Source organism: Somniosus microcephalus, chromosome 5, assembly GCF_052327205.1.
Source record: "Somniosus microcephalus isolate GS21.2 chromosome 5, FLI_Smic_1.0, whole genome shotgun sequence".
Classification (NCBI taxonomy): Eukaryota; Metazoa; Chordata; class Chondrichthyes; order Squaliformes; family Somniosidae; genus Somniosus; species Somniosus microcephalus.
The window spans coordinates 64056572-64079287 of NC_140991.1; the positions used below are offsets into that span (position 1 = coordinate 64056572).

At 46.1% G+C, this 22716-nt stretch overlaps 1 long non-coding RNA gene across 1 annotated transcript; it reads right to left on the minus strand.

The window, feature by feature from the left end:
• Positions 1 to 333: 333 nt before the first annotated feature.
• LOC147117072 (uncharacterized) lies at positions 334 to 15851 on the minus strand. The gene is made up of 3 exons (XR_015078363.1): positions 15506 to 15851; positions 12802 to 13023; positions 334 to 558 (listed from the first exon to the last, which is right to left on the minus strand). It is a non-coding gene; the product is annotated as an uncharacterized LOC147117072 (long non-coding RNA).
• Positions 15852 to 22716: the final 6865 nt, after the last annotated feature.

Consider the following 22716-nt stretch of genomic DNA (forward strand, 5'->3'; position numbering starts at 1 on the left):
GGACAGGGTACTGAATTTGGATGATCAGCCATGATCTCATTGAATGGCGGAGCAGGCTCGAGGAGCCGAATGGCCTACTCCTGCTCCTATCTTCTATGTTTCCAAGTAAGTGCGGTAGAAACCCCATTTACATGCGTAACGAGGGTTTCCGCCGCATTTCCAGCAGTTACAGTGGCAGAGTAGAAGTAGCTCTAAGGGAATTCCAGGCGCATGCTATCTATTAAGAATAGGTTAAAAATAGTTGGTTGAAGGAAAGGAGACAAAAGGAATGTGGGAACAAGGTGTACACTTTGGCTTATTATTGCTGCTCATATAGAAGATAAACACCAACACAAACTGGTTGGCATGTTTCCGTGTTGTAATTTTTATGTAATTCTCTGCATCTCAGAAAAGTCAGCATAACACAATCCTGGCCCCTCAACACCAAGGAGGCTGTTGGATGAGCTTCAGAAAATCAGGCATCAACCATCTCCATTTTTAGAATATGTTCCCTAGTTGATACATTAAAACTAAGTTTTTCTACGTCCAGCTATTAAGATATTCCATATACCAGTGAGTCTGTATGGAAAAATGCAAAACATACCAATAAAAACACAGTAAAGTCCAGGGAACTATAGACTAGTCAGCTTAACATCAGTAGTAGGAAAAATAATGGAATCCCTACTAAAGGAGAAAATAGAAAAACATACTAGAAACCAAAAATATAATAATAAATAGTCAACATGGATTTCAAAAGGAAAAGTCTTGCTTGAACATCCTCACTGAATTCTTTGAAGAGGTCATTGAGAGAGTAGACCAGGGTAACGCAATAGGTGTAATATATCTAGATTTCCAAAAGGCCCTTGATAAGATACCACATAATAGACTAATGAATAAGGTCAGGACATGTGGAATCAGGGAACAAGTAGCAGAATGGCTAGCTGGCTGGCTGAAAGACAGACAGCAGGCAGTAGGGGCAAAAGGTAGCTATTCAGAGTGGCAGAAAGTAATAAGTGGGATCCCACAAGGATTAGTGCTGGGACCACTGTTGTTCACAATTTATATTAACGATTTAGACTTTGGAATCAAAAACACAATTTCTAAATTTGCGGACAACACCAAATTGGGAGGGATAGTCAATACTGAGGAGGGCTACAACACATTACAAGATGAGAATGGATCTGGCCCGGGTAAATTAAAATCAAAGATTGGCAGGCAAAACTATAATTGAATAATGGGCTGTCTTTAAAGAGGAGATGGATCGGGTACAGTCGAGGTATATTCCCACGAGGGGAAAGGTAGGGAAACCAAAGCCAGATCTCCCTGGATGACGAAAGACAGAGTAAGATGAAGCTGAAAAAGGGGCATATGACAGATGTCAGGTTGAGAATACAAGTGAGAACCAGGCTGAATATAGAAAGTTCAGAGGGGAAGTGAAAAAGGAAATAAGAGGGACAAACAGAGATTACGAGAATAGACACATGGCTGCAGGGTGACAATGCCTGGGAATTAAACATACCAGGTTATTTAACGATCAGGAAGGACAGGCAGGAAGGAAGGGGAGGTGGGGTGGCTATGTTAATAAAGGAAGGAATCACTGTAATACAGAGAAATGATATTGGGTCAAAAGATCAGGATAATGAAACAGTTTGGGTGGAGATAAGGAATAATAAGGGGAAAAAAACACTAGTGGGCGTATTCTATAGGCCTCCGAACAGTTGCAACTCGGTTGGACGGAGTATCAATCAGGAAATAGTTGAGGCTTGTAATAAGGGAATATCGATAATTATGGGGGATTTTAACTATCATATTAATTGGACAAATCAAATTGGGCAGGGCTGCCTTGAGGATGAGTTCATTGAGTGTATTAGGGATGGGTTTCTTGAGCAGTATGTAACTGAACCGACCAGGGGGCAAGCAACCTTAGATCTAGTCCTGTGTAATGAGACAGGATTAATTAAAAATGTCCTAGTAAAGGATCCCCTTGGAATGAGTGACCATAACATGGTTGAATTCCATATTCAATTAGAGGGTGAGGAGGTTGGATCTCAAACAAGCGTGCTAAGCTTGAATAAAGGAGACTATGAAGGTATGAGAGCGGAATTGAGTAGAATGGATTGGGAAAATAGATTAAAGGATAAGATGATACATGATCAGTGGTGTACATTTAAGGAGTTATTTTACAACTTCCAAAAAATATATATTCCACTGAGAAGAAAAGGGTGTAAAAGAAAAGACAGCCGTCCGTGGCTAAGTAAAGAAATTAAGGATAATATTCGACTAAAAACAAGGGCATATAAGGTAGCCAAATCTAGTGGGAGGATAGAGGATTGGGAAAACTTTAAAAGACAGCAAAAAATAACAAAAAGATTGATTAAGAAAGGGAAGATAGATTATGAAAGTAAATTAGCAAAAAATATAAAAACAGATAGTAAGAGTTTTTATATTTTTTATAAAAAGAAAAAGGGTGGCTAAAGTAAATGTTGGTCCCTTAGAGGATGAGACCGGGAAATTAATGGTGGGAAATATGGAGATGGCAAAAACACTGAATGAATATTTTACATCAGTCTTTACAGTAGAAGACACTAAGAATATCCCAACACTGGACAAACAGGGGGCTAAAGGGGGGGAGGAGCTAAACACGATCAAAATCACTAAGGAAGTGGTACTCGGTAAAATAATGGGACTCAAGGCGGATAAATCACCTGGACCTGATGGCTTACATCCTAGGGTCTTGAGGGAAGTGGCGGTAGGGATTGTGGATGCATTGGTAATAATTTTCCAAAACTCCCTGGACTCGGCAAAGGTCCCAGCAGACTGGAAAACTGCTAATGTAACACCCTTATTTAAAAAGGGCAGTAGACAGAAGGCTGGAAACTATAGACCGGTTAGCCTAACATCTGTGGTAGGTAAAATTTTGGAGTCCATTATTAAGGAGACAGTAACAGGACATTTGGATAATCATAATTTAATAGGACAAAGTCAGCATGGTTTTATGAAGGGGAAGTCATGTTTGACAAATTTGCTGGAGTTCTTTGAGGAAGTAACGTATAGGGTGGATAAAGGGGAACCAGTGGACGTAGTGTATTTAGACTTCCAAAAGGCATTTGACAAGGTGCCACACAATAGATTATTGCTTAAGATAAAAAATCACGGGATTGGGGGTAATATTCTGGCATGGATAGAGGATTGGCTATCTAACAGAAGGCAGAGAGTTGGGATAAATGGTTCATTCTCAGACTGGCAATCAGTAACTAGTGGTGTTCCGCAGGGGTCAGGGCTGGGTCCCCAACTCTTTACAATCTATATTAACGATTTGGAGGAGGGGACCGAGTGTAACATATCAAAGTTTGCAGATGATACTAAGATGGGAGGGAAAGTAGTGAGTGAGGAGGACATAAAAAACCTGCAAGGGGACATCGACAGGCTAAGTAAGTGGGCAGAGATTTGGCAGATGGAATACAATACTGGAAAGTGTGAGGTTATGCACTTTGGCAGGAAAAATCGTAGAGCAAGTTATTATCTTAATGGCAAGAAACTGGAAAGTACTGAAGTACAAAGGGATCTGGGGGTCCTGGTGCACGAAACTCAAAAGGTTAGTATGCAGGTGCAGCAAGTGATTAAGAAGGCCAATGGAATGTTGGCTTTCATTGCTAGGGGGATAGAATATAAAAATAGGGAGGTATTGCTTCAGTTGTACAAGGTATTGGTGAGACCGCACCTGGAATACTGCATACAGTTTTGGTGTCCATACTTAAGAAAAGACATACTTGCTCTCGAGTCAGTACAAAGAAGGTTCACTCGGTTAATCCCGGGGATGAGGGGATGGACATATGAGGAGAGGTTGAGTAGATTGGGACTCTACTCATTGGAGTTCAGAAGAATGAGAGGCGATCTTATTGAAACATATAAGATTGTGAAGGGGTTGGATCGGGTGGATGCGGAGAGGATGTTCCCGATGATGGGTGAAACTAGAACTAGGGGGCATAGTCTGAGAGTAAAGGGCTGCTCTTTCAAAACTGAGATGAGGAGGAACTACTTCAGTCAGAGGGTGGTAGGTCCATGGAATATGCTGCCCCAAAAAGCTGTCGAAGCTACATCATTACATAAATTTAAAACAGAAATAGACAGTTTCCTAGAAGAAAAGGGAATTAAGGGTTACGGGGAGCGGGCAGGAATTTGGACATGATTCTAGGTTCGGATCGGTCATGGCCCTGTGGGTAGCGGAGCGGGCCCAGGGGCCGTGTAGCCAGATCCTGCTCCTGTTTCGTGTGTCTAATTCTGTTAGATTCAGGAGATAGTCCTGTGATAGTGGATTGGCGGTTAGGATCAGATCAGCCATGATCTTATTGAATGGCGGAGCAGGCTCGAGGGGCCGATTGGCCTACTCCTGCTCCTATTTCTTATGTTCTTATGTTCTTATGTAGACTGGCAGCTAACATAAAAGGGAATCCAAAAGTCTTCTATAGGCATATAAATAATAAACGGGTAGTAAGAGCGGTGGGGCCGATTAGGGACCAGAAAGGAGACCTACGCATGGAGGCAGAGGGCATGGCTGAGGTACTAATTGAGTACTTTGCATCTGTCTTTACCAAGGAAGAAGATGCTGCCAAAGTCATAGTGAAAGAGGAGATAGTTGAGATACTGGATGGGATACAAACTGATAAAGAGGAGGTACTAGAAATGCTGGCTGTACTTAAAGTAGCTAAGTCACCAGGACTGGATGGGATACATCCTAGGATGCTGAGAGAGGTAAGGGTGGAAATTGCGGAGGTACTGGCCATAATCTTCCAATCCTCCTTGGATACGGGGTGGTGCCAGAGGACTGGAGAACTGCAAATGTTACACCCTTTTTCAAAAAAGGGTGTAAGGATAAACCCAGCAACTACAGACCAGTCAATTTAACCTCAGTAGTGGGGAAGCTTTTAGAAATGATAATCCGAGACAAAATTAACAGTCACTTGGACAAGTGTGGATTAATTAAGGTAAGTCAGCACGGATCTGTCAAAGGCAAATTGAGTTTTTTGATGAAGTAACAGAGAGGGTTGATGAGGGCAATCCGGTTGATGTGGTGTATATGGACTTCCAAAAGGCGTTTGATAAAGTGTCACATAATAGGCTTGCCAGCAAAGTTGAAGCCCATGGAATAAAAGGGACAGTGGCAACATGGATACGAAATTGGCTAAGTGACAGGAAACAGAGAGTAGTGGTGAACGGTTGTTTTTCGGACTAGAAGAAGGTATACAGTGATGTTCCCCAGGGGTCGGTACTAGGACCACTGCTTTCCTTGATATATATTAATGACTTGGGTGTACAGGGCACAATTTCAAAATTTGCAGATGACATAAAACTTGGAAGTATAGTGAACAGTGAAGAGGATAGTGATAGACTTCAAGAGGACATAGACAGGCTGGTGGAATGGGTGGTAAATAGCGGATGATACAAAAATTGGTAGGGTGGTAAATAGCGAGGAGGGTAGCCTCAGTCTGCAGGACGATATAGATGGGTTGGTCAGATGGGCGGAACAGTGGCAAATGGAATTTAACCCGGAAAAGTGCGAGGTGATGCACTTTGGGGGGACTAACAAGGCAAAGGAATACACAATGAATGGAAAGACCCTAGGCAAGACGGAGGGTCAGAGGGATCTGGGTGTGCAAGTACACAGATCCCTGAAGGCGGCGGAACAGGTGGATAAGGTGGTAAAAAAGGCATATGGGATACTTGCCTTCATTAGCCGAGGCATTGAACATAAGAGCAAGGAGGTTATGATGGAGCTGTATAAAACACTGGTTAGGCCACAGCTGGAATATTGTGTGCAGTTCTGGTCGCCACACTACAGGAAGGATGTGATCGCGTTAGAGAGGGTGCAGAGGAGGTTCACCAGGATGTTACCAGGGCTGGAGCGCTTCAGCTATGAAGAGAGACTGGGCAGGTTGGGTTTGTTTTCCTTGGAGCTGAGGAGGCTGAGGGGGGACATGATTGAGGTGTACAAAATTATGAGGGGCATAGATAGGATGGATGCTGAGGAGCTTTTTCCCTTAGTAGAGGGGTCAATAACTAGGGGGCATAGATTCAAGGTAAAGGGCGGGAGGTTTAGAGGGGATTTGAGAAAGAACTTTTTCACCCAGAGGGTGGTTGGAGTCTGGAACTCACTGCCTGAAAGGGTTGTGGAGGCAGAAACCCTCACAACATTTAAGAAGCATTTGGATGTGCACTTGAAATGCCATAGCATACAAGGCTACGGGCCAAATGCTGGAATATGGGATTAGATTAGACAGGGCTTGATGGCCGGCGCGGACACGATGGGCCGAAGGGCCTCTATCCGTGCTGTATTACTCTATGACTCTATGACACGTGGCAGAGGAAATTTAACACAGAAAAGTGCGAAGTGATACATTTTGGTAGGAAGAACGAGGCGAGGCAATATAAACTAAAGGGTACAATTCTAAAGCGGGGTACAGGAACAGAGAGACCTGGGGGTATATGTGCATAAATCATTGAAGGTGGCAGGGCAGGTTGAGAAAGCGGTTAAAAAAGCATACGGGATCCTGGGTTTCATAAACAGAGGCATAGTGTACAAAAGCAAGGAAGTTATGATGAGCCTTTATAAAACACTGGTTCGGCCTCAACTGGAATATTGTGTCCAATTCTGAGCACCACTGTGAAGGCCTTAGAGAGGGTGCAGAAAAGATTTACAAGAATAATTCCAGGGATGAGGGACTTCAATTATGTGAATAGACTGGAGAAGCTGGGGTTGTTCTCCTTAGAGCAAAGAAGGTTGAGAGGAGATCTGATAGAGATGTTCAAAATCATGAGGGGTCTAGACAGAGTAGATAGAGAGAAACTGTTCCCATTGGTGGAAGGGTCGAGAACTAGAGGACACAGGTTTAAGGTGATTGGCAGAAGAACCAAAGGTGACATGAGGAAAAACTTTTTAACATAGCGAGTGGTTAGGATCTGGAATGCACTGCCTCAGAGGGTGGTGGAGGCAGATTCAATTGTGGCTTTCAAAAGGGAATTGGATAAGTACCTGAAGGAAAACAATTTGCAGGGCTACAGGGTAAGGGCGGGGGAGTAGGACTAGCTGAAGTGCTCTTGCAGGGAGCCAGCACGGGCTCGATGGACTGTGCCGTAACCATTCTATGATTCTATGACATTAATAAACTTGAAGAATGGGCATATAATTGGCAAATTAATTTCAACATTGATAAGTGTAAGGTATTACATTTTGGTAAGGAAAATAAGGTCACATATTACTTAGAAAATAAGAATCTAAATGGGGTAGAGTACACAAATCACTAAATGTTGCGATGCAGGTCAATAAGTCCATAACAAAATCTAAATCTAGAGGGATAGAATTGAAAAGTAAAGAAGTTATGCTAAACTGGTATCATAAGAACATAAGAAATAGGAGCAGAAGTAGATAATTTGGCCCTTCGAGCCTGCTCCGCCATTCAATAATATCATGGCTGATCTTCTACCTCATCTCCACTTTCCTGCACTATCCCCATATCCCTTGATTCCCTTAATATTCAAAAATCTATTGTTCTCTGTCTTGAATATACTCAACGATTGAGCCTCCACAGCCCTCTGGTGTAGAGAATTCCAAAGATTCACCACCCTCTGAGTGAAGAAATTTCTCCTCATCTCAGTCCTAAATGGCCGACCCCTTATTCTGAGGCTGTGACCCCTGATTCTAGACTCCCCAGCCAGGGGAAACATCCTCCCTGCATCTACCCTGTCAAGCCCTGTAAGAATTTTGTATGTTTCAATGAGATCACCTCTCATTCTTCTAAACTCTAGAGCATATAGGCCGAGTCTACTTAATCTGTCCTCATAGGACAATCCCCCATCCCAGGAACCAGTCTGGTGAATCTTCGTCGCACTCCCTCTATGGCAAGTATATCCTTCCTTAGGTAAGGAGACCAAAACTGTACACAATACTCCAGGTGTGGTCTCACCAGGGCCCTATATAATTGCAGTAAGACGTCTTTACTCTTATACTCAAATCCTCTTATAATAAAGGCCAACATACTATTTGCTTCCCTAATTGCTTGCTGTACCTGCATGTTAACTTTCAGTGATTCGTGTACAAGGACACCCAGATCCCTCTGAACACCAACATTTCCCAATCTCTCACCATTTAAAAAATACTCTGCTTTTCTATTTTTTCTACCAAAGTGGATAACTTCACATTTCTCCACATTATATTCCATTTTCCATGTTCTTGCCCACTCACTTAGCCTGTCTATATCCCCTTAAATCCTCCTTGCATCCTCCTCACAACTTACATTCCCACCCAGCTTTGTATCATCAGCAAACTTGGTTATCGAACCTCGGTTAGACCACATTTGGAGTACTGTGTACAGTTCTGGTTGCCATATTATAAAAAGGATATATAGAGGCACTGTAGATGGTGCAAAAATGACTTACAAGGATGATACCAGACCTGCGAGGAAAGGATGAACAGGCTGGGTCTCTTTTCTCTTGAAAAGAGGTTGAGGGGTGACCAAATAGAGGTCTTTAAAATTATAAAAAGGTTCGATAGAGTAGACACAGAGGGGGAGAAATTCAGTATCGCCACATTTGGGGTGTAATACTCGAGCAGGCACGAAATTTAGCGCCCGGTGCAAATTATCGCCACCTACTGCTAAATTGACCTGCTTCGCCCCAGGAGGTGCTTGGAGCGCTAAAACAGGCGCTGCACGACTGTTTAAGGCGCTAAGCCGGAGAAGCGAGGCGCTACCACCGAGGGCGGGCGCAGCGCAGGTGCGGCCAGTTAGCGATTGCATGCAGACACGCTGGCGCCGGTCAGCTCTTAAAGGGGAGGTTCGATCTTGGATTGTAGCCATACCCTGCGCATCGGAGCCCTGATTCTCGGCCTGGACAGACCAGCTGCCACATTCTTACGCCTAGGACCATGGAGAGGGCCAGGGAGCGAGCGCAGCGGTTCAGTGAGGGGGTCTTGCAAGTTCCGGTTGGCGCGGTGGAGCGCAGGTGATCTATCCTGTTCCCGGACAGTGGCAGGAGACCGTTGCCCAATGACTATCACAAAGCTTGGAGGGAGGTGGCTCACAGAGTGACCTCCAGCAGCATGGTGCCTAGGACCCCTGTGCAATGCAGGAAGAAGTTCAACGACCTCACTCGGGTCGTCAGGGTGAGTACCCTTTTCAGTATCCTCTTCATCCCTGCATGTCCACCTCACTTTATGGCCAAAGGGTCCTGAAAGCCCCAATACCCAGTCCTCATCCAACACCTATGGGCCTTTCATGAAACTCACACGCACATTCAGCACTTTACACACTGTAAGGGCTATGCCACCATGGGAGGCAGTGCAGCTAAGATCAGGGCTTCACACTGTAAGGGCTATTGCACCATGGGAGGCAGTGCAGCCAAGATCAGGGCTTCACACTGTAAGGGCTATTCCACCATGGGAGGCAGTGCAGCCAAGATCAGGGCTTCACACTGTACTCAGAGCCCATCCTTTCTCTTGCAGGGCAAGCTGGCTCATAACAGGAGGCAGCAGCAACGGACCGGGGGAGGCCGGCCTCACCTTCAAGCCCTCACCGATCTGGAGCAGCGAGTCCAGCGGATTATGGCAGGCCGGATGGTTGGCCCCGTCACCACTGGAGATGCCGACCCTGTTCTGGACAGCAATGGTAAGGTGATCACCTTTTTGACCTCTCTCCTTCCACTTGTGCCTCACACCAGCATCCTTTGCCACTATCGAACCAATACAGTGCATTGCAGCACTCATGCCTCCCTCGCTGCCGCCCTGTCCTCACGCTAAAGCCACTCTTGTACCTCCCTGCTTTCAGATGCTGATTCGCCAGGTGAGGAAGTGGGCTCTCAAGCTGCCACTGTGAGTTACTCTGAAGGCCACGACGAGGAGGAAGCCGGACCATCAGTGCCACCCTCAGCCGAGGCAGCCCATGGCCATAATGGAGACACGTCTTCCCTGGAGTGGAGCGGGGGGAATGGTCTGAGGAGGGTGAAGCTCCGGGGCCAGCGGGCTGCAGCAACGCGGGGGGGGGTGGTTAGGGAAGCTCGGCGGTCTTCTCCCCGGAGGGAGAGTCTGGCCTCGAGTCCTGCTACAGTGAGCGCAGAAGAGGTGCGGCTCCTCGCTGAAATGAGCACCCAGGCGGAGCACAGGCACACTGAGCTCATGGCTGCAGTGGCAAGGATGCCCGAATCCATTTAGTCACTGGCAAGGAGTGTCCAGGACTTCGGCGCAGCACTGGCAAGGAGTGTCCAGGACTTCGGCGCAGCACAGGCAAGGAGTCTCCAGGACTTCGGCGCAGCACAGGCGGCTTCCACGCAAGTGCTTAGTGGTGTAATGCAGTCAGTGGCTGGTCTCATGCAGACGCAGATTGAGGCCACACGAGCACTGACTGCTGCCAACCTCGCTGGATCGGGCACGAATCGCCGGGGTCCTCGCCACGCCGCAGCAGGCCAGCAGTCTGTGCTTCAGCAGATTGCTCCGCATGCTGCAGTGCTGCCCCGTGGGAGTGCCAGTGTGGCAAAATGCTGTTCAATGTTTTATTGAAGGCCGAGGATCATGGTCATTTTTTGGTTACTGTTTTGTTCATTGTCTCCAGGTTGTGAGAGCCAGTTATGTGTCTGACTGCTTTTTTTGGGGTTTCTCTCTATTACTTTGTCATGCGGGAAGGGCACACAGTTTGTTAAATAAAGAAGTGTCTTTATTCAGAATGTGCATGTTTGCCCTTTGAACTATTTGTTGCCTTGACCGGCTTAGGGGTTGTGGAACGGTTCCATTCATGTTCTTTCAATGGCAGAAGCCATTCCCTCAGAGGGGGCCTAGAACCGACTTGCAATAAGCCGCTGACGGACGGCCCTTGCACTTTGTGCCTCCCTCCTCCGCCTCCTCCTCTGCTGGTGCTCCAATGTCTGGTGGCAGTGGCTGAGTCCTGAGGATTGCCAGGTTATGCAGCATGCAGCACACTACAACGAAATGGGAGACTCGCTCAGGTGAGTACTGAAGGGCTCCCCCGGAATGGTCCAGACAGCGGAACCGTTGCTTGAGCACGCTGATTGTGTGCTCAATGATGTTCCTGGTCGCTTGATGGCTCTCATTGTATCGTTCTTCAGCAGGGGTGCTGGGCGCACGGAGCGGGGTCATCAGCCAGGTGCACAGAGGATAGCCCTTGTCCCTGAAAAGCCAGCCTCCTGGGTGAGCTGGGGCTTCGAAAAGGTCTGCCACAGAAGTCTGGCGCAGGATGAAGGCGTCGTGGCTGCTGCCTGGAAAGCGGGCATTGACAGCGAGTATCAGCTGTCTGTGGTCACACACCAACTGGATGTTCAACGAATGGAACCCCTTCCGGTTGCGGTAATCCTCGGCATTCTCTTGCGGCGCCCACAAAGCCACATGCGTGCAGTCAATGGCGCCCTGGACCATGGGGAAGCCCGCTATTCTTGCAAATCCCAGTGCACGCTCTTGCTGCTTGTCCGGGGTCATGGGGAAGGAAATGTACTGATGTCTCCTTTTAAAGAGGGCATTCGTGACTTGACGGATGCAGCAATGCACCGCGAACTGGGAGATATTGGCAATGTCCCCAGTAGCGGATTGGGAGGAGCTGGTGGCATAGAAGTTGAGAGCCACTGTCACCTTCACTGCCACCGACAGAGACGTCCTGCTCCTCAGTTGAGGCTGCGGATCTGGCTGAAGCAGGTGGCAGAGCTCAGTGACCACCTTCCTGCTGAATCGCAGCCTCCGAAAACACTGCTCCTCAGACATGTTGAGGTATGAGAACTGTTGGCGGAAAACCCTGGGACGGTAAGGTCTCGTGTGCCGACGCCTGTTGGCCCTCCTCCGTCTGGCCATGATTGGCACTCTCTCTCGGCGTCTCTGAGCCCTCTCAATGTAATGGAGAAGCCCAACGTTTCCACCCATTGCAGCCCCCATAGTATGTGGCCACTCAAGGTTATGCCAGTGAAAAAGCAAACCAACTACAAAGTTCTGGGCCAAAGCCAAAAGTACCTCTGCGAGCGCTGACTCAATGCAGAAAGCTCTCTCCCTTTGTCTCTCTGAAAATCTCTCTCTCTCTCACAGAAGGAGTGGTCCAAAAATGGCTACCACAAAGAAGACAGGAAGAGCCCCCTTTAAATAGCGCCCCTCCAGCCCCACAGCGACTGGGAACCGTTCCAGTCAACCAGTCGCTGGGAGCGCCAGGCGGAAAGGATGGGGGCGCCACTGAATTTCCGGTTCGGGGCGCCCCAAGGGCGTTGCACCATGAAATGACGTCAGGATCTGCGCGCGCAGCTGAGTGGACGTTGTGGTTTTGCGCCGCTGCTAAATGTCTGCTCAATTTCGCGAGAGGTGCAGGTCTCGCCGCGCCTGGGCGCTAGCCGCCTCGCGCCCCACTTATCGCCCTCTTAAGGCGCTAACGGGTGGCGCAAACAACTGAATTTCTCCCCCAGAGAGTGTGTTTCCACTTGTGTGGAAGAGCAAAACTAGAGGCCATCTATATAAGATAATCACTAAGAAATCAAATAGGGAATTCAGAAGAAACTTTTTTTACCCAGAGAGTGGTGAGAATGTGGAACTCGCTACCACAGGGAGTAGTTCAGGCAAATAATATAGATGCATTTAAGGGCAAGCTAGATAAGCATATGAGGGAGAAGGGTTATGCTGATAGAGATAGATGAAGAAGGATGGGAGATGGCTTGAGTGGAGCATAAATGCCGACATGGACTGGTTGTGCTGACTGGTTTGTTTCTGTGTCGTATATTCTATGTCATTCTATGTAAAGTACATTAAAAAAAAAAATTCATTTATAACTTTTGGGAATTGTAAAAACTTACCTTAACCACGCCATTCTCATGCATAGTAATGCAGTTTTTGGGATCAAATGAAAGCTGGTGCAAGGCTTCTGCTGTAGCACGATGGACTAGGGAATTTTTTGATTTCAGGTAATGGACCAGTGGGGCCACAGCCCCAGTTTCTCCGAATGCGACCCTGTTGTTACCCCACTTGCAACAGCAAGCAACAGCATCTGCTAAATGCTGGCGAAGCATATCATCTCTCTGTAGGACAGGCAAAACAAGCACATCATATTCATCTCTAGGGATAGTAAATTTTATGCTTATATTAAATACTCATAATTGATAATATTACTATTATTTCACATGTGTAAAATTGCATTTCACAATGTTTAATAAGTATGATTAATATAATTTTTCTGATTCTACCAGAAGTCATTTGCCTATAGACTAAAGTAAACAGTTCACAAGATGGCAAGTTTCAACATTCTTTGTTCCAGTCCTACTCAGGTCCCCTCCCTCACCTCTTTTTCTGGTACATTGATGACTATACCAGTACCATTTCCTGCTCTCGCCCCGAACTGGAAAATTTCATCAATTTTGTTTCTAATTTCCACCCTTCCCTCGCCTTTGCATGGTCCATCTCCAACTCTTCCCTCCCCTTCCTCGACTTCTCTATCTCTATCTATTTCTGGGGATAGGCTGTTGACTAATATCTATTATAAGCCCACGGACACCCACAGCTACCTTAACTACACTTCCTCCCATAACGCTTCATGTAAGGACTCTATTTCATTCTCCAAGTTTCTCCATCTCCGTTGCATATGTTCTGACGATACCACCTTCCATACCAATGCTTCCAACATGTCTTCCTTTTTCCTCAACCAAGGATTCCCCTCCACTGTGGTTGACAGGGCCCTCGACTATGTCTGCCCCATTTCCCGCACTTCTGCTCTCACCTCTTCCTCTCCCTCCCAGAACCACAATAGGGTTCCTCATGTCCTCACCTTCCACCCCACCAGCCTCCACATTTAATGGATCATCCTCTGCCATTTCCGCCCCATTCCCACTCTTACCTCTCTGTCCTTGGCCTCCTACACTGTTCTAATGAAGCTCAATGGAAGCTCGAGGACCAGCTCCTCATCTTTTGATCAGGCACTTTACAGCCTTCTGGACTCAACATTGGGTTCAACAATTTCAGATCATAACCACTGCTTCCATTTTTTCGGACAGCAGCTTTTGGTAATGGTTCTGCTGTTACCATTTATACCTGCTCTAGACCCATCTTTTGTTTCTTTACTTGTCCCATTACCATCCCCTTTTGCCTTGCGCCATCATCCCTTTTGTCATTTAATCTCTCCTGCCTTCCACCATATCACAGATCTTCCATTTTGTTCATTCTTCCCCATCCCAATTCCCTGCCTCTGTACTTGCTTAAAACCTGTTACATCTCTAACATTTTCCAGTTCTGATGAAAGTTTATCAACCTGAAACATTAACTTTGTTTCTCTCTCCACAGATGCTGCCTGATCTGTTGAGTGTTTCCAGCATTTTCTGTTTATATTTCAGATTTTCAGCATCCGCAGTATTTTGGTTTTGCATGTATCTGAACAGTTTGAATAAGTAAGTAATCTGTTCATTTATCTCATTACTATGCACAAATTGGTCTTTCTTTCTTTGAAGGGGGTGTTGGAGCGGGTAACAGAGGCATGGGCAATCAACATGAAATTCAAGTTGAAGGTTGGAAAGTTATTGAAGTAAATAATATAAATGGGTTCAAGAAGCAACTTTATAGCTGATTTTATATAGATATGTTACACTATCATACCAGTGCCACCAGCTTCTGACCCAGTGAAAAACTGGTCATCCCGATCTCCAGCTTTAGAGAATTTTGAAAGTTTATGTTGGGGTTACTACCAACTCTGCGAGATCCCACATACTAATGTGGCGGTACATAAATATAAAGCAGCTTACATGTGTTTCTGCAGAGAGAAGTTAATGAACGATATGGCAAGGTGGGTAGGTGCAGTTGAGATCAAACAAAATGCAACTGGCTTATTGGACTGATTGGCCTTATCATGTTCTAAAAAAATGTTAAGATACCTATTATGTACCCTTTTCCCCAAATTATTTCAGATGTTCAGACATATTTTGAAACAGGAGTTTAGGAAACAATAAATACTAATCCATTGAAATTTCAAGCTGTGATTCAAAATAAATTGAAAGTAGAATCATGGAATACTACAACTCACAAACCGACCATATCGCCAATGAAGTCTGTGCTGGTATATTTCTCCCTTTGAGCCATCTAGTCTAATCCCTCTTGCTCTCTTCCCATCTCCTTTAATATTCACCTTTTCAAGCAGCTATCTAACTCCATTTTAAAAAATGGACTCTGCTTAAACAACAGCCTTGACAGAGGATTCCACATTCTAATCACTAGTTTTACTATTTAATATTTAGCATAATAAATTGTACCTGGACCTACACCTATCAGGAAAGATTGAGCAGGCTGGGGCTCTTTTCTCTAGAAAAGAGAAGACTGACGGGTGACCTGATAAACACATGAGGGAGAAAGGAATATAAGGATACGTTGATGGGGTTAGATGAAGAAGGGTGGGAGGAGGCTTTTGTGGAGCATAAACATCGGCATGGACCTGTTGGACCGAATGGCCTGCATCTGTGCTGTAAATACTATGTAATACTATGTACCTCTTTTAATAAATGTTATACCAAGGTTACTTACTGTGTATGTTAAACTTGACAACATTGGAACAACTCCATGATCCGTTATAACTGCTAAGTTTTCTTCGTCCATGGCTATTTTGGCTAAAGCTGCACAAACACTGGCCAGAACCTCTATGTTGTCAGATTTTAGCAAATTAACAATTAATTCCAGACCACCAACAAAGGAGCGAACCATTTCTCCAGCTTCCTAAGAAAGCAAGCAACATAAAGTGTTAAATACATGCTGAGAGCTAGAATAACAAAAAGTATGGATCAGTCTGACCAACCCAATCCATCAGACAACATATTGGCCTAGAAATTCGAATGTGCCCACTTTTGTGCAAACCTTAAAACCTTACCTTATTGATTGTGGCCTAACAGGCAGTTCCTTTAAGTAGACCTGGTTTTCCTGAGTACAGCTGGCATGGCTACCTCAGAGCATACCAATCTTGCACTGGGAACCTCAAACAGGAGTTAGGCCCCTTGATTGCATATGCAAAGGGCCTAACACTTGTTTCAGGCGTGAGCACCACGTGCCGATTTTTTGGCCTTTACCAATAAGGTGGTTTACTTCCCCTTTTGGGAGACTGATCATAAAAGTAGCAACATAGTTTATACTTGCAAGAGAAACAGTGCAATTCTTTCTTGATCCTGAAGGTAATGGAGGAAAAAAATTAGCTTATTATTTAATCTTGACATTGCATTTCAGTAAGGATTTCTAAAGTAAGATGAGGAATAGAGTCTGTTCTGTGGAGTATTTAATTATCTACGTTTTCACATTATTCAGTAACTTCAGTCTTACTAGTTAACGTGTAAAAATATTTAATTCATTTGTTAATTAAATCGATGACTAAACATATTTTGCAATCCAGAAAAAGTTCAATTTGTAACAAAAGAGAGAAATGCTGGAGAGAAGCGACAGTTGAAGTCTTAGGCTTGTACCTTTCTTCAGAACAGTTCTCTGCACTGCTGCTGACTGACCTGTTGTGTGCTTCCAGATTTTTTGGGTTTTGTTTCAGATTTCCAACATTTGCGGTATTTAGTTCTTTGTCTTTAAAGTTCATTTGTGCGAATTAAAAAAAAATGTTTTATTCGGATATGGGATGTGGGCGTCGCTGGCAAGGCCAGCATTTATTGCCCACCCCTAATTGCCCTTGAGAAGGTGGTGGTGAGCCACCTTCTTGAACCGCTGTAGTCCGTGTGGTGAAGGTACTCCCAAGTGCTGTTAGGGAGGGAGTTCCAGGATTTTGACCCAGCGACGATGAAGGATCGGCGATATACTTCTAAGTCAGGATGGTGTGTGACTTGGAGGGGAACTTGGAGGTGGTGGTGTTCCCATGCGCCTGCTGCCCTTGTCCTTCTAGGTGGAAGAAGTCACGGATTTGGGAGGTGATGCCGATGGGGTCTGCTTTGTCCTGGATGGAGTCCAGCTTCTTGAGTGTTGTTGGAGCTGCACTCATCCAGGCAAGTGGAGAGTATTCCATCACACTCCTGACTTCTGCCTTGTAGATGGTGGAAAGGCTTTGGGGAGTCAGGAGGTGAGACACTCGCCGCAGAATACCCCACCTCTGACCTGCTCTTGTTGCCACAGTATTTTTGTGGCTGGTCCAGTTAAGTTTCTGGTCAACGGTGACCCCCAGCATGTTGATGGTGGGGGTTTTGCCGATGGTAATACCGTTGAATGTCAAGGAGAGGTGGTTAGACTCTCGCTTGATGGAGATAGACATTGCCTGGCACTTCTGTGGTGCAAATGTTGCCTGCCACTTATCAGCCCAAGCCTGAACGGCATCCAGGTCTTGTTGCATGCGGGCATGAACTGCTTCATTATCTGAGGAGTAGTGAATGGTGCTGAACACTGCAGTCATCAGTGAACGTCCCCATTTCTGACCTTATGTTGGAGGGAAGGTCATTGATGAAGCAGCTGAAGATGGTTGGGCCTAGGACACTGCCCTGAGGAACTCTTGCAGCGATGTCCTGGGGCTGTGATGATTGACCTTCAACTACCACAACCATCTTCCTTTATGCTAGGTATGAATCCAGCCAGTGGAGCGTTTTCCCCCCGATTCCCATTGACTTCAGTTTTACCAGGGCTCCTTGATGCCACACTCAGTCAAATGCTGCCTTGATGTCAAGGGCAGTCACTCTCACCTCACCTCTGGAATTCAGCTCCTTTGTCCATGTTTGGACCAAGGCTGTAATGAGGTCAGGAGCCGAGTGGTCTTGGTGGAATCCAAACTGGGCATCTGTGAGCAGGTTATTGGTGAGTAAGTGCTGCTTGATAGCACTGTCGATGACACCTTCCATCAATTTGCTGATGATTGAGAGTAGACTGAAGGGGCAGTCAATGGCCAGGTTGGATTTGTCCTGCTTTTTGTGGACAGGTCATACCTGGGCAGTTTTCCACATTGTCGGATAGATGCCAGTGTTGTAGCTGTACTGGAACAGCTTGGCTAGAGGCGCAGCTAGTTCTGGAGCACAAGTCTTCAGCACGATAGCCTTTGCTGTATTCAGTGCGCTCAGCCATTTCTTAATATCACGTGGAGTGAATCAAATTGCCTGAAGACTGGCTTCTGTGATGGTGGGGACTTCAGGAGTAGGCCGATAGGGATCATTCACTCCGCACTTCTGGCTGAAGATGGTTGCAAATGCTTCAGCCCTGTCTTTTGCACTCACATGCTGGGCTCCACCATCATTGAGGATGCGGATATTCATGGATCCTCCTCCTCCCCCCGTTAGTTGTTTAATGGTACACCACCATTCACGGCTGGATGTGACAGGACTGCAGAGCTTTGATCTGATCCGTTGATTGTGGGATCGCTTAGCCCTGTCTATAGCATGCTGCTTCTGCTTTTTAGCATGCATGTAGCCCTGTGTTGCAGCTTCCCCAGGTTGGCACCTGTAGGGATTTCGCAATAATTTTGAGATTTCCTACAGTTCTGAAGATTAATTTTGATTAAAAAATACCTGGGGTAATATACCTTTAAAAATCCAGGGATCAAAATGGCCGTCAGACCACATGGCAGAAGACAAAAGGACTTGAAAAGGCAGCCTGCTGTGTCTGTGAGAAAGGTTCAATGGAGCAGTCAATCTGCCAATCAAAGGGGAGTTCCCCTCCCTGCAGAGACAATCGACAGAAACTGTGTTTATTTATTCAAAGGGTTAACCACTTGACTGCGGTTTCAGTTTGACCACAGGACAAAGACTTTTGTTTACTCAAACCACTGCAGCTTTATTCGATAGCCCATCACAGACAATGAGGACACATTTCAACTGCAGCTTTATTCAAAGCTCATTCACAGACAATGAGGACACATTTAAACTGAAAAGAAAACAGTTTAAACAAATGGGTGATTCATCCAAACCCATTACAAGACAATGGGGACAGTTTGGATCCCTTTTGTTTAGCCCAGATACATCCGATTTGGGCGGGCCCCAAATGGGGTATAAAAGATAGCTTCTCAGAAGCTATCTCGCTCTCTGTGGCCTCGCCTCCATGCTCTCTACAACGTGGGAGCCTGCCTAAAGGAGTGGAACACCAGCAGTTTACTTTTAAAATACTGGGGTGTTTTTACTTTGGGGCAGTGAAGATCAAAGATCGCAGGGCACGGAGCAGGCGTTCTTCATTGGTGAGCATATATTTTTCTGGCCCATTACAAGGCAACTTAGAATAGGTATAGGGGTGGGAATTAAGTGGGAATTTTGTTAGAACTGTGATTTTAGTCGATTTTCCCTCGTTGTGTCCGTTCTCTCCTCCCCTATTTATGTAACAGTGTTGCACTAGCAGATAAGGCTGTAGTGAACACTGAGAGTAGCTGTATTTAAAAGTGCTGTTTTTTTTAAGTAAAAGCCACTAAGCAAAGGTGCTGTAGTGAGCAAGGTGTTTCTATATTAAAAGTGCTATTAAAAAGGGTGTTGCACTAAGCACAGAAGTGCTTCAGTGGACACTAAGGGTTCTGTATTAAAGTGCTGTTTTTAAGTAAAAGCCACTAAGCAAAGGTGCTGTAGTGAGCAAGGTGTTTCTATATTTAAAAGTGCTGTATTTAAATAAAGGAGTGTTGCACTGAGCAAAGAGCGCTCTAGTGGACACTAAGTGTACTGCGTTGAGTAAAAGTGCTGTATCGAGCATAGGAGTGTTGTATTGTTTATTTTTAAGTTGTTTCTTTTTTTTTTGTTTCAAATACTGGTCTGTTTTGCACCCAAACCACGAGTCTCAGTGTTTTTCTGTCCACATCGCTACCGAATAAGTCCGGCGGTCAGAACCAGGAATAGGGGAGCGCTTCAAAACCGCACGGGGGTCCCTGGAGTAGCTCAGAGGCTTCTGACTGGCCAGAGACAATAACCCCAACCCCGCTGAGTGTTCATTCCTACACACCTCATTTTTAGGTATGCCTGGTGCTGCTCCTGGACACTCCTTATTGAATCAAGGTTGGTCCCTGGCTTTGATGGAAATGGTAGAGTGAGGGATATGCGGGCCATGAGGTTACAGATTGTGGTGGAATAGAATTCTGCTGCCAGTGATGGCCCACAGCACCTCATAGATGCCCAGTTTTGAGCTGCTAGATCTGTTCTGAATCTATCCCATTTAGCACGGTGGTAGTGCCACACAACACAATGGAGGGTGACATCAGTGTGAAGACGGGACTTCGTCTCCACAACGACTGTGTGGTGGTGACTGCTACCATTACTGTCATGGACAGATGCATCTGCGACAGGTAGATTGGTGAGGACGAGGTCAAGTAGGTTTTCCTCTCATGTTGGTTCTCTCACTGTCGCAGGCCCAGATTGGCATTTATGTCCTTCAGGACTCGGCCAGCTCGGTCAGTAGTGGTGCTACTGAAGTACTCTTGGTGATGGACATTGAAGTCCCCCACCCAGAGTACATTCTGTGCCCTTGCTACTCTCAGTGCTTCTTCCAAGTGGTGTTGAACATGGAGGAATACTGATTCATCAGCTGAGGGAGGGCGATAGGTGGTAATCAGCAGGAGGATTCCTTGCCCATGCTTGACCTGAAGCCATGAGACTTCATGGGGTCCGGAGTCAAAGTTGAGGACTCCCAGGGCCACTCCTTCCGACTGTATACCACAGTGCCACCACCCCTGGTGGGTCTGTCCTGCCGGTGCAACTGGGCATACCCAGGAATGGTGATGGAGGAGTTTGGGACATTGGCCCAGAAATTCGGGTCTCCACGGGTGAGTACGCACGGGGTGCTCACCCGTAGGCCCAATGGAAGTTCTGGTTTCCTGCATGCACTGCCCATGCGCGGGAAACCGGCACTTCCGTTCCCCTGAACGAAGGGGTTCAGAGGTCGAACGCGTGAGCGGGAGAGGCTGCGCATGCGCATCAAAGTTAGTTTTTTTTCCAGGTTTTCCAGGGAGTCTGCAGAAGTTAGACATATAAAAAGCAGGCGTAAGGCCTGCTTTTTTACAAGGTAAGTGGTGAATTAATTAAAATTAAAACATTTTTTCCACAGGTTTATTATTTTTAAATACTTTAAAGCAAGCTAAGTTTATTTTTTAGCCCCGTTAGAAAATAAAATTACTTTTTTCAAAAATTTAAATTATTGTTTAAAATAATTATTTCATGTAATTTATAGTTTATTTAAAAAATGTGATTTAAAAAAAAAATTATTTCAAGATTTAGTGCTATTTTGGGGCTGTAGTATTTATAAGTTTTGACAGCTCTTCCTGTCAATCTTATGAATGAAGCATTCCCTGCTACCATTTGCTCTCCATGGCCCACGTGATCCCAGGGGACGCATCGAACTAACTGCGTCCCTGGGATACGCAAGCACTGCGCGCCGGCAGCTGGACCAGGCCCCGGATCGGAATTCCACGCGGGCCCACAGCTCAATGGCCGGCGCGCAAGGTAAGTGCAGGTCGGGGGCTTACACCCGTGGGAAGCCCCCGACCCGAATTTCTGGGCCATTGGCTGAAAGGTATGATTCTGTGAGTATGACTATGTCAGGCTTGACTAGTCTGTGGGACAGCTCTCCCAATTTTGGCACAAGTCCCCAGCTGTTGGTGAGGAGGACTTTGCAGGGTCGACTGGGTGTGCTGTTGTCGTGTCCTTTGTCGTTGCTCAGTGGTCCATCCGGTTTCATTGTTTTTCATAGCGGTTTGTTACAACTGAAATGGCTTGCTCGGCCATTTGAGAGGGCAGTTCAGAGTCAACCACATTGTTGTGTGTCTGGAGTCACATATAGGCCAGACCAGGTAAGGACGGCAGATATCCTTCCCGAAAGGACATTAGTGAACCAGATGGGTTTTTACGACAATCTGATAGTTTCATGATTACCATTACTGATACCATTAATTATTCCACTTTGGACATTGTTGAGGGGGATGGCTTATCAGAGGAAGGCAGCAACAGCCAACTTCCTGGCACCAGGAGTGGTTCTGCTGCACAGGACGGGAGGAAAAAGAGGGGTAGAGCTATAGTAATAGGGGATTCTATTGTAAGGGGAATAGATAGGCGTTTCTGCGGCCGCAAACGAGACTCCAGGATGGTGTGTTGCCTCCCTGTTGCAAGGGTCAAGGATGTCTCAGAGTGGCTGCAGAACATTTTGGAAGGGGAGGGTGAACAGCCAGTTGTCGTGGTGCATATAGGTACCAACGATATAGGTACAAAACGGGATGAGGTCCTAAAAGCTGAATATAGGGAGTTAGGAGGTAAATTAAAAAATAGGACCTCAAAGGTAGTAATCTTAGGATTGCTACCAGTGCCACGTGCTAGTCAGAGTAGAAATAGAAGGATATTTCAGATGAATACATGGCTAGAGGAATGGTGCAAGGGGGAGGGATTCAAATTCCTGGGACATTGGAACCGGTTCTGGGGGAGGTGGGACCAGTACAAACCGGACGGTTTGCACCTGGGCAGGACCGGGACCGATGTCCTAGGGGGAGTGTTTGCTAGTGCTCTGGGGGAGGGTTTAAACTAAAATGGCAGGGGGATGGGAACCGGAGCAGGGAGACAGAGGAAAGGGAAGCAAGGATAGAAGCAAAAGACAGGAAGGAGAAAAATAAAGGTGGTAGTCAGAGAAATCAAGGCCTAGAAATTGGGTATAGCCCCGCCAGCTCGTTTGCGCCGAAAATTTTGCGCTGGCCGCGGAGCCAGTTGCGCCCGTCCCATATTCACTTTTAGCGCCCCAAGGCGGAACCGGGCGCTGTTCCAGGGTGTGCCCGCCCCCGCTTGGGGCGCTGAAAGTGAATTTCAGCGCTCCCGGTGCCGCTG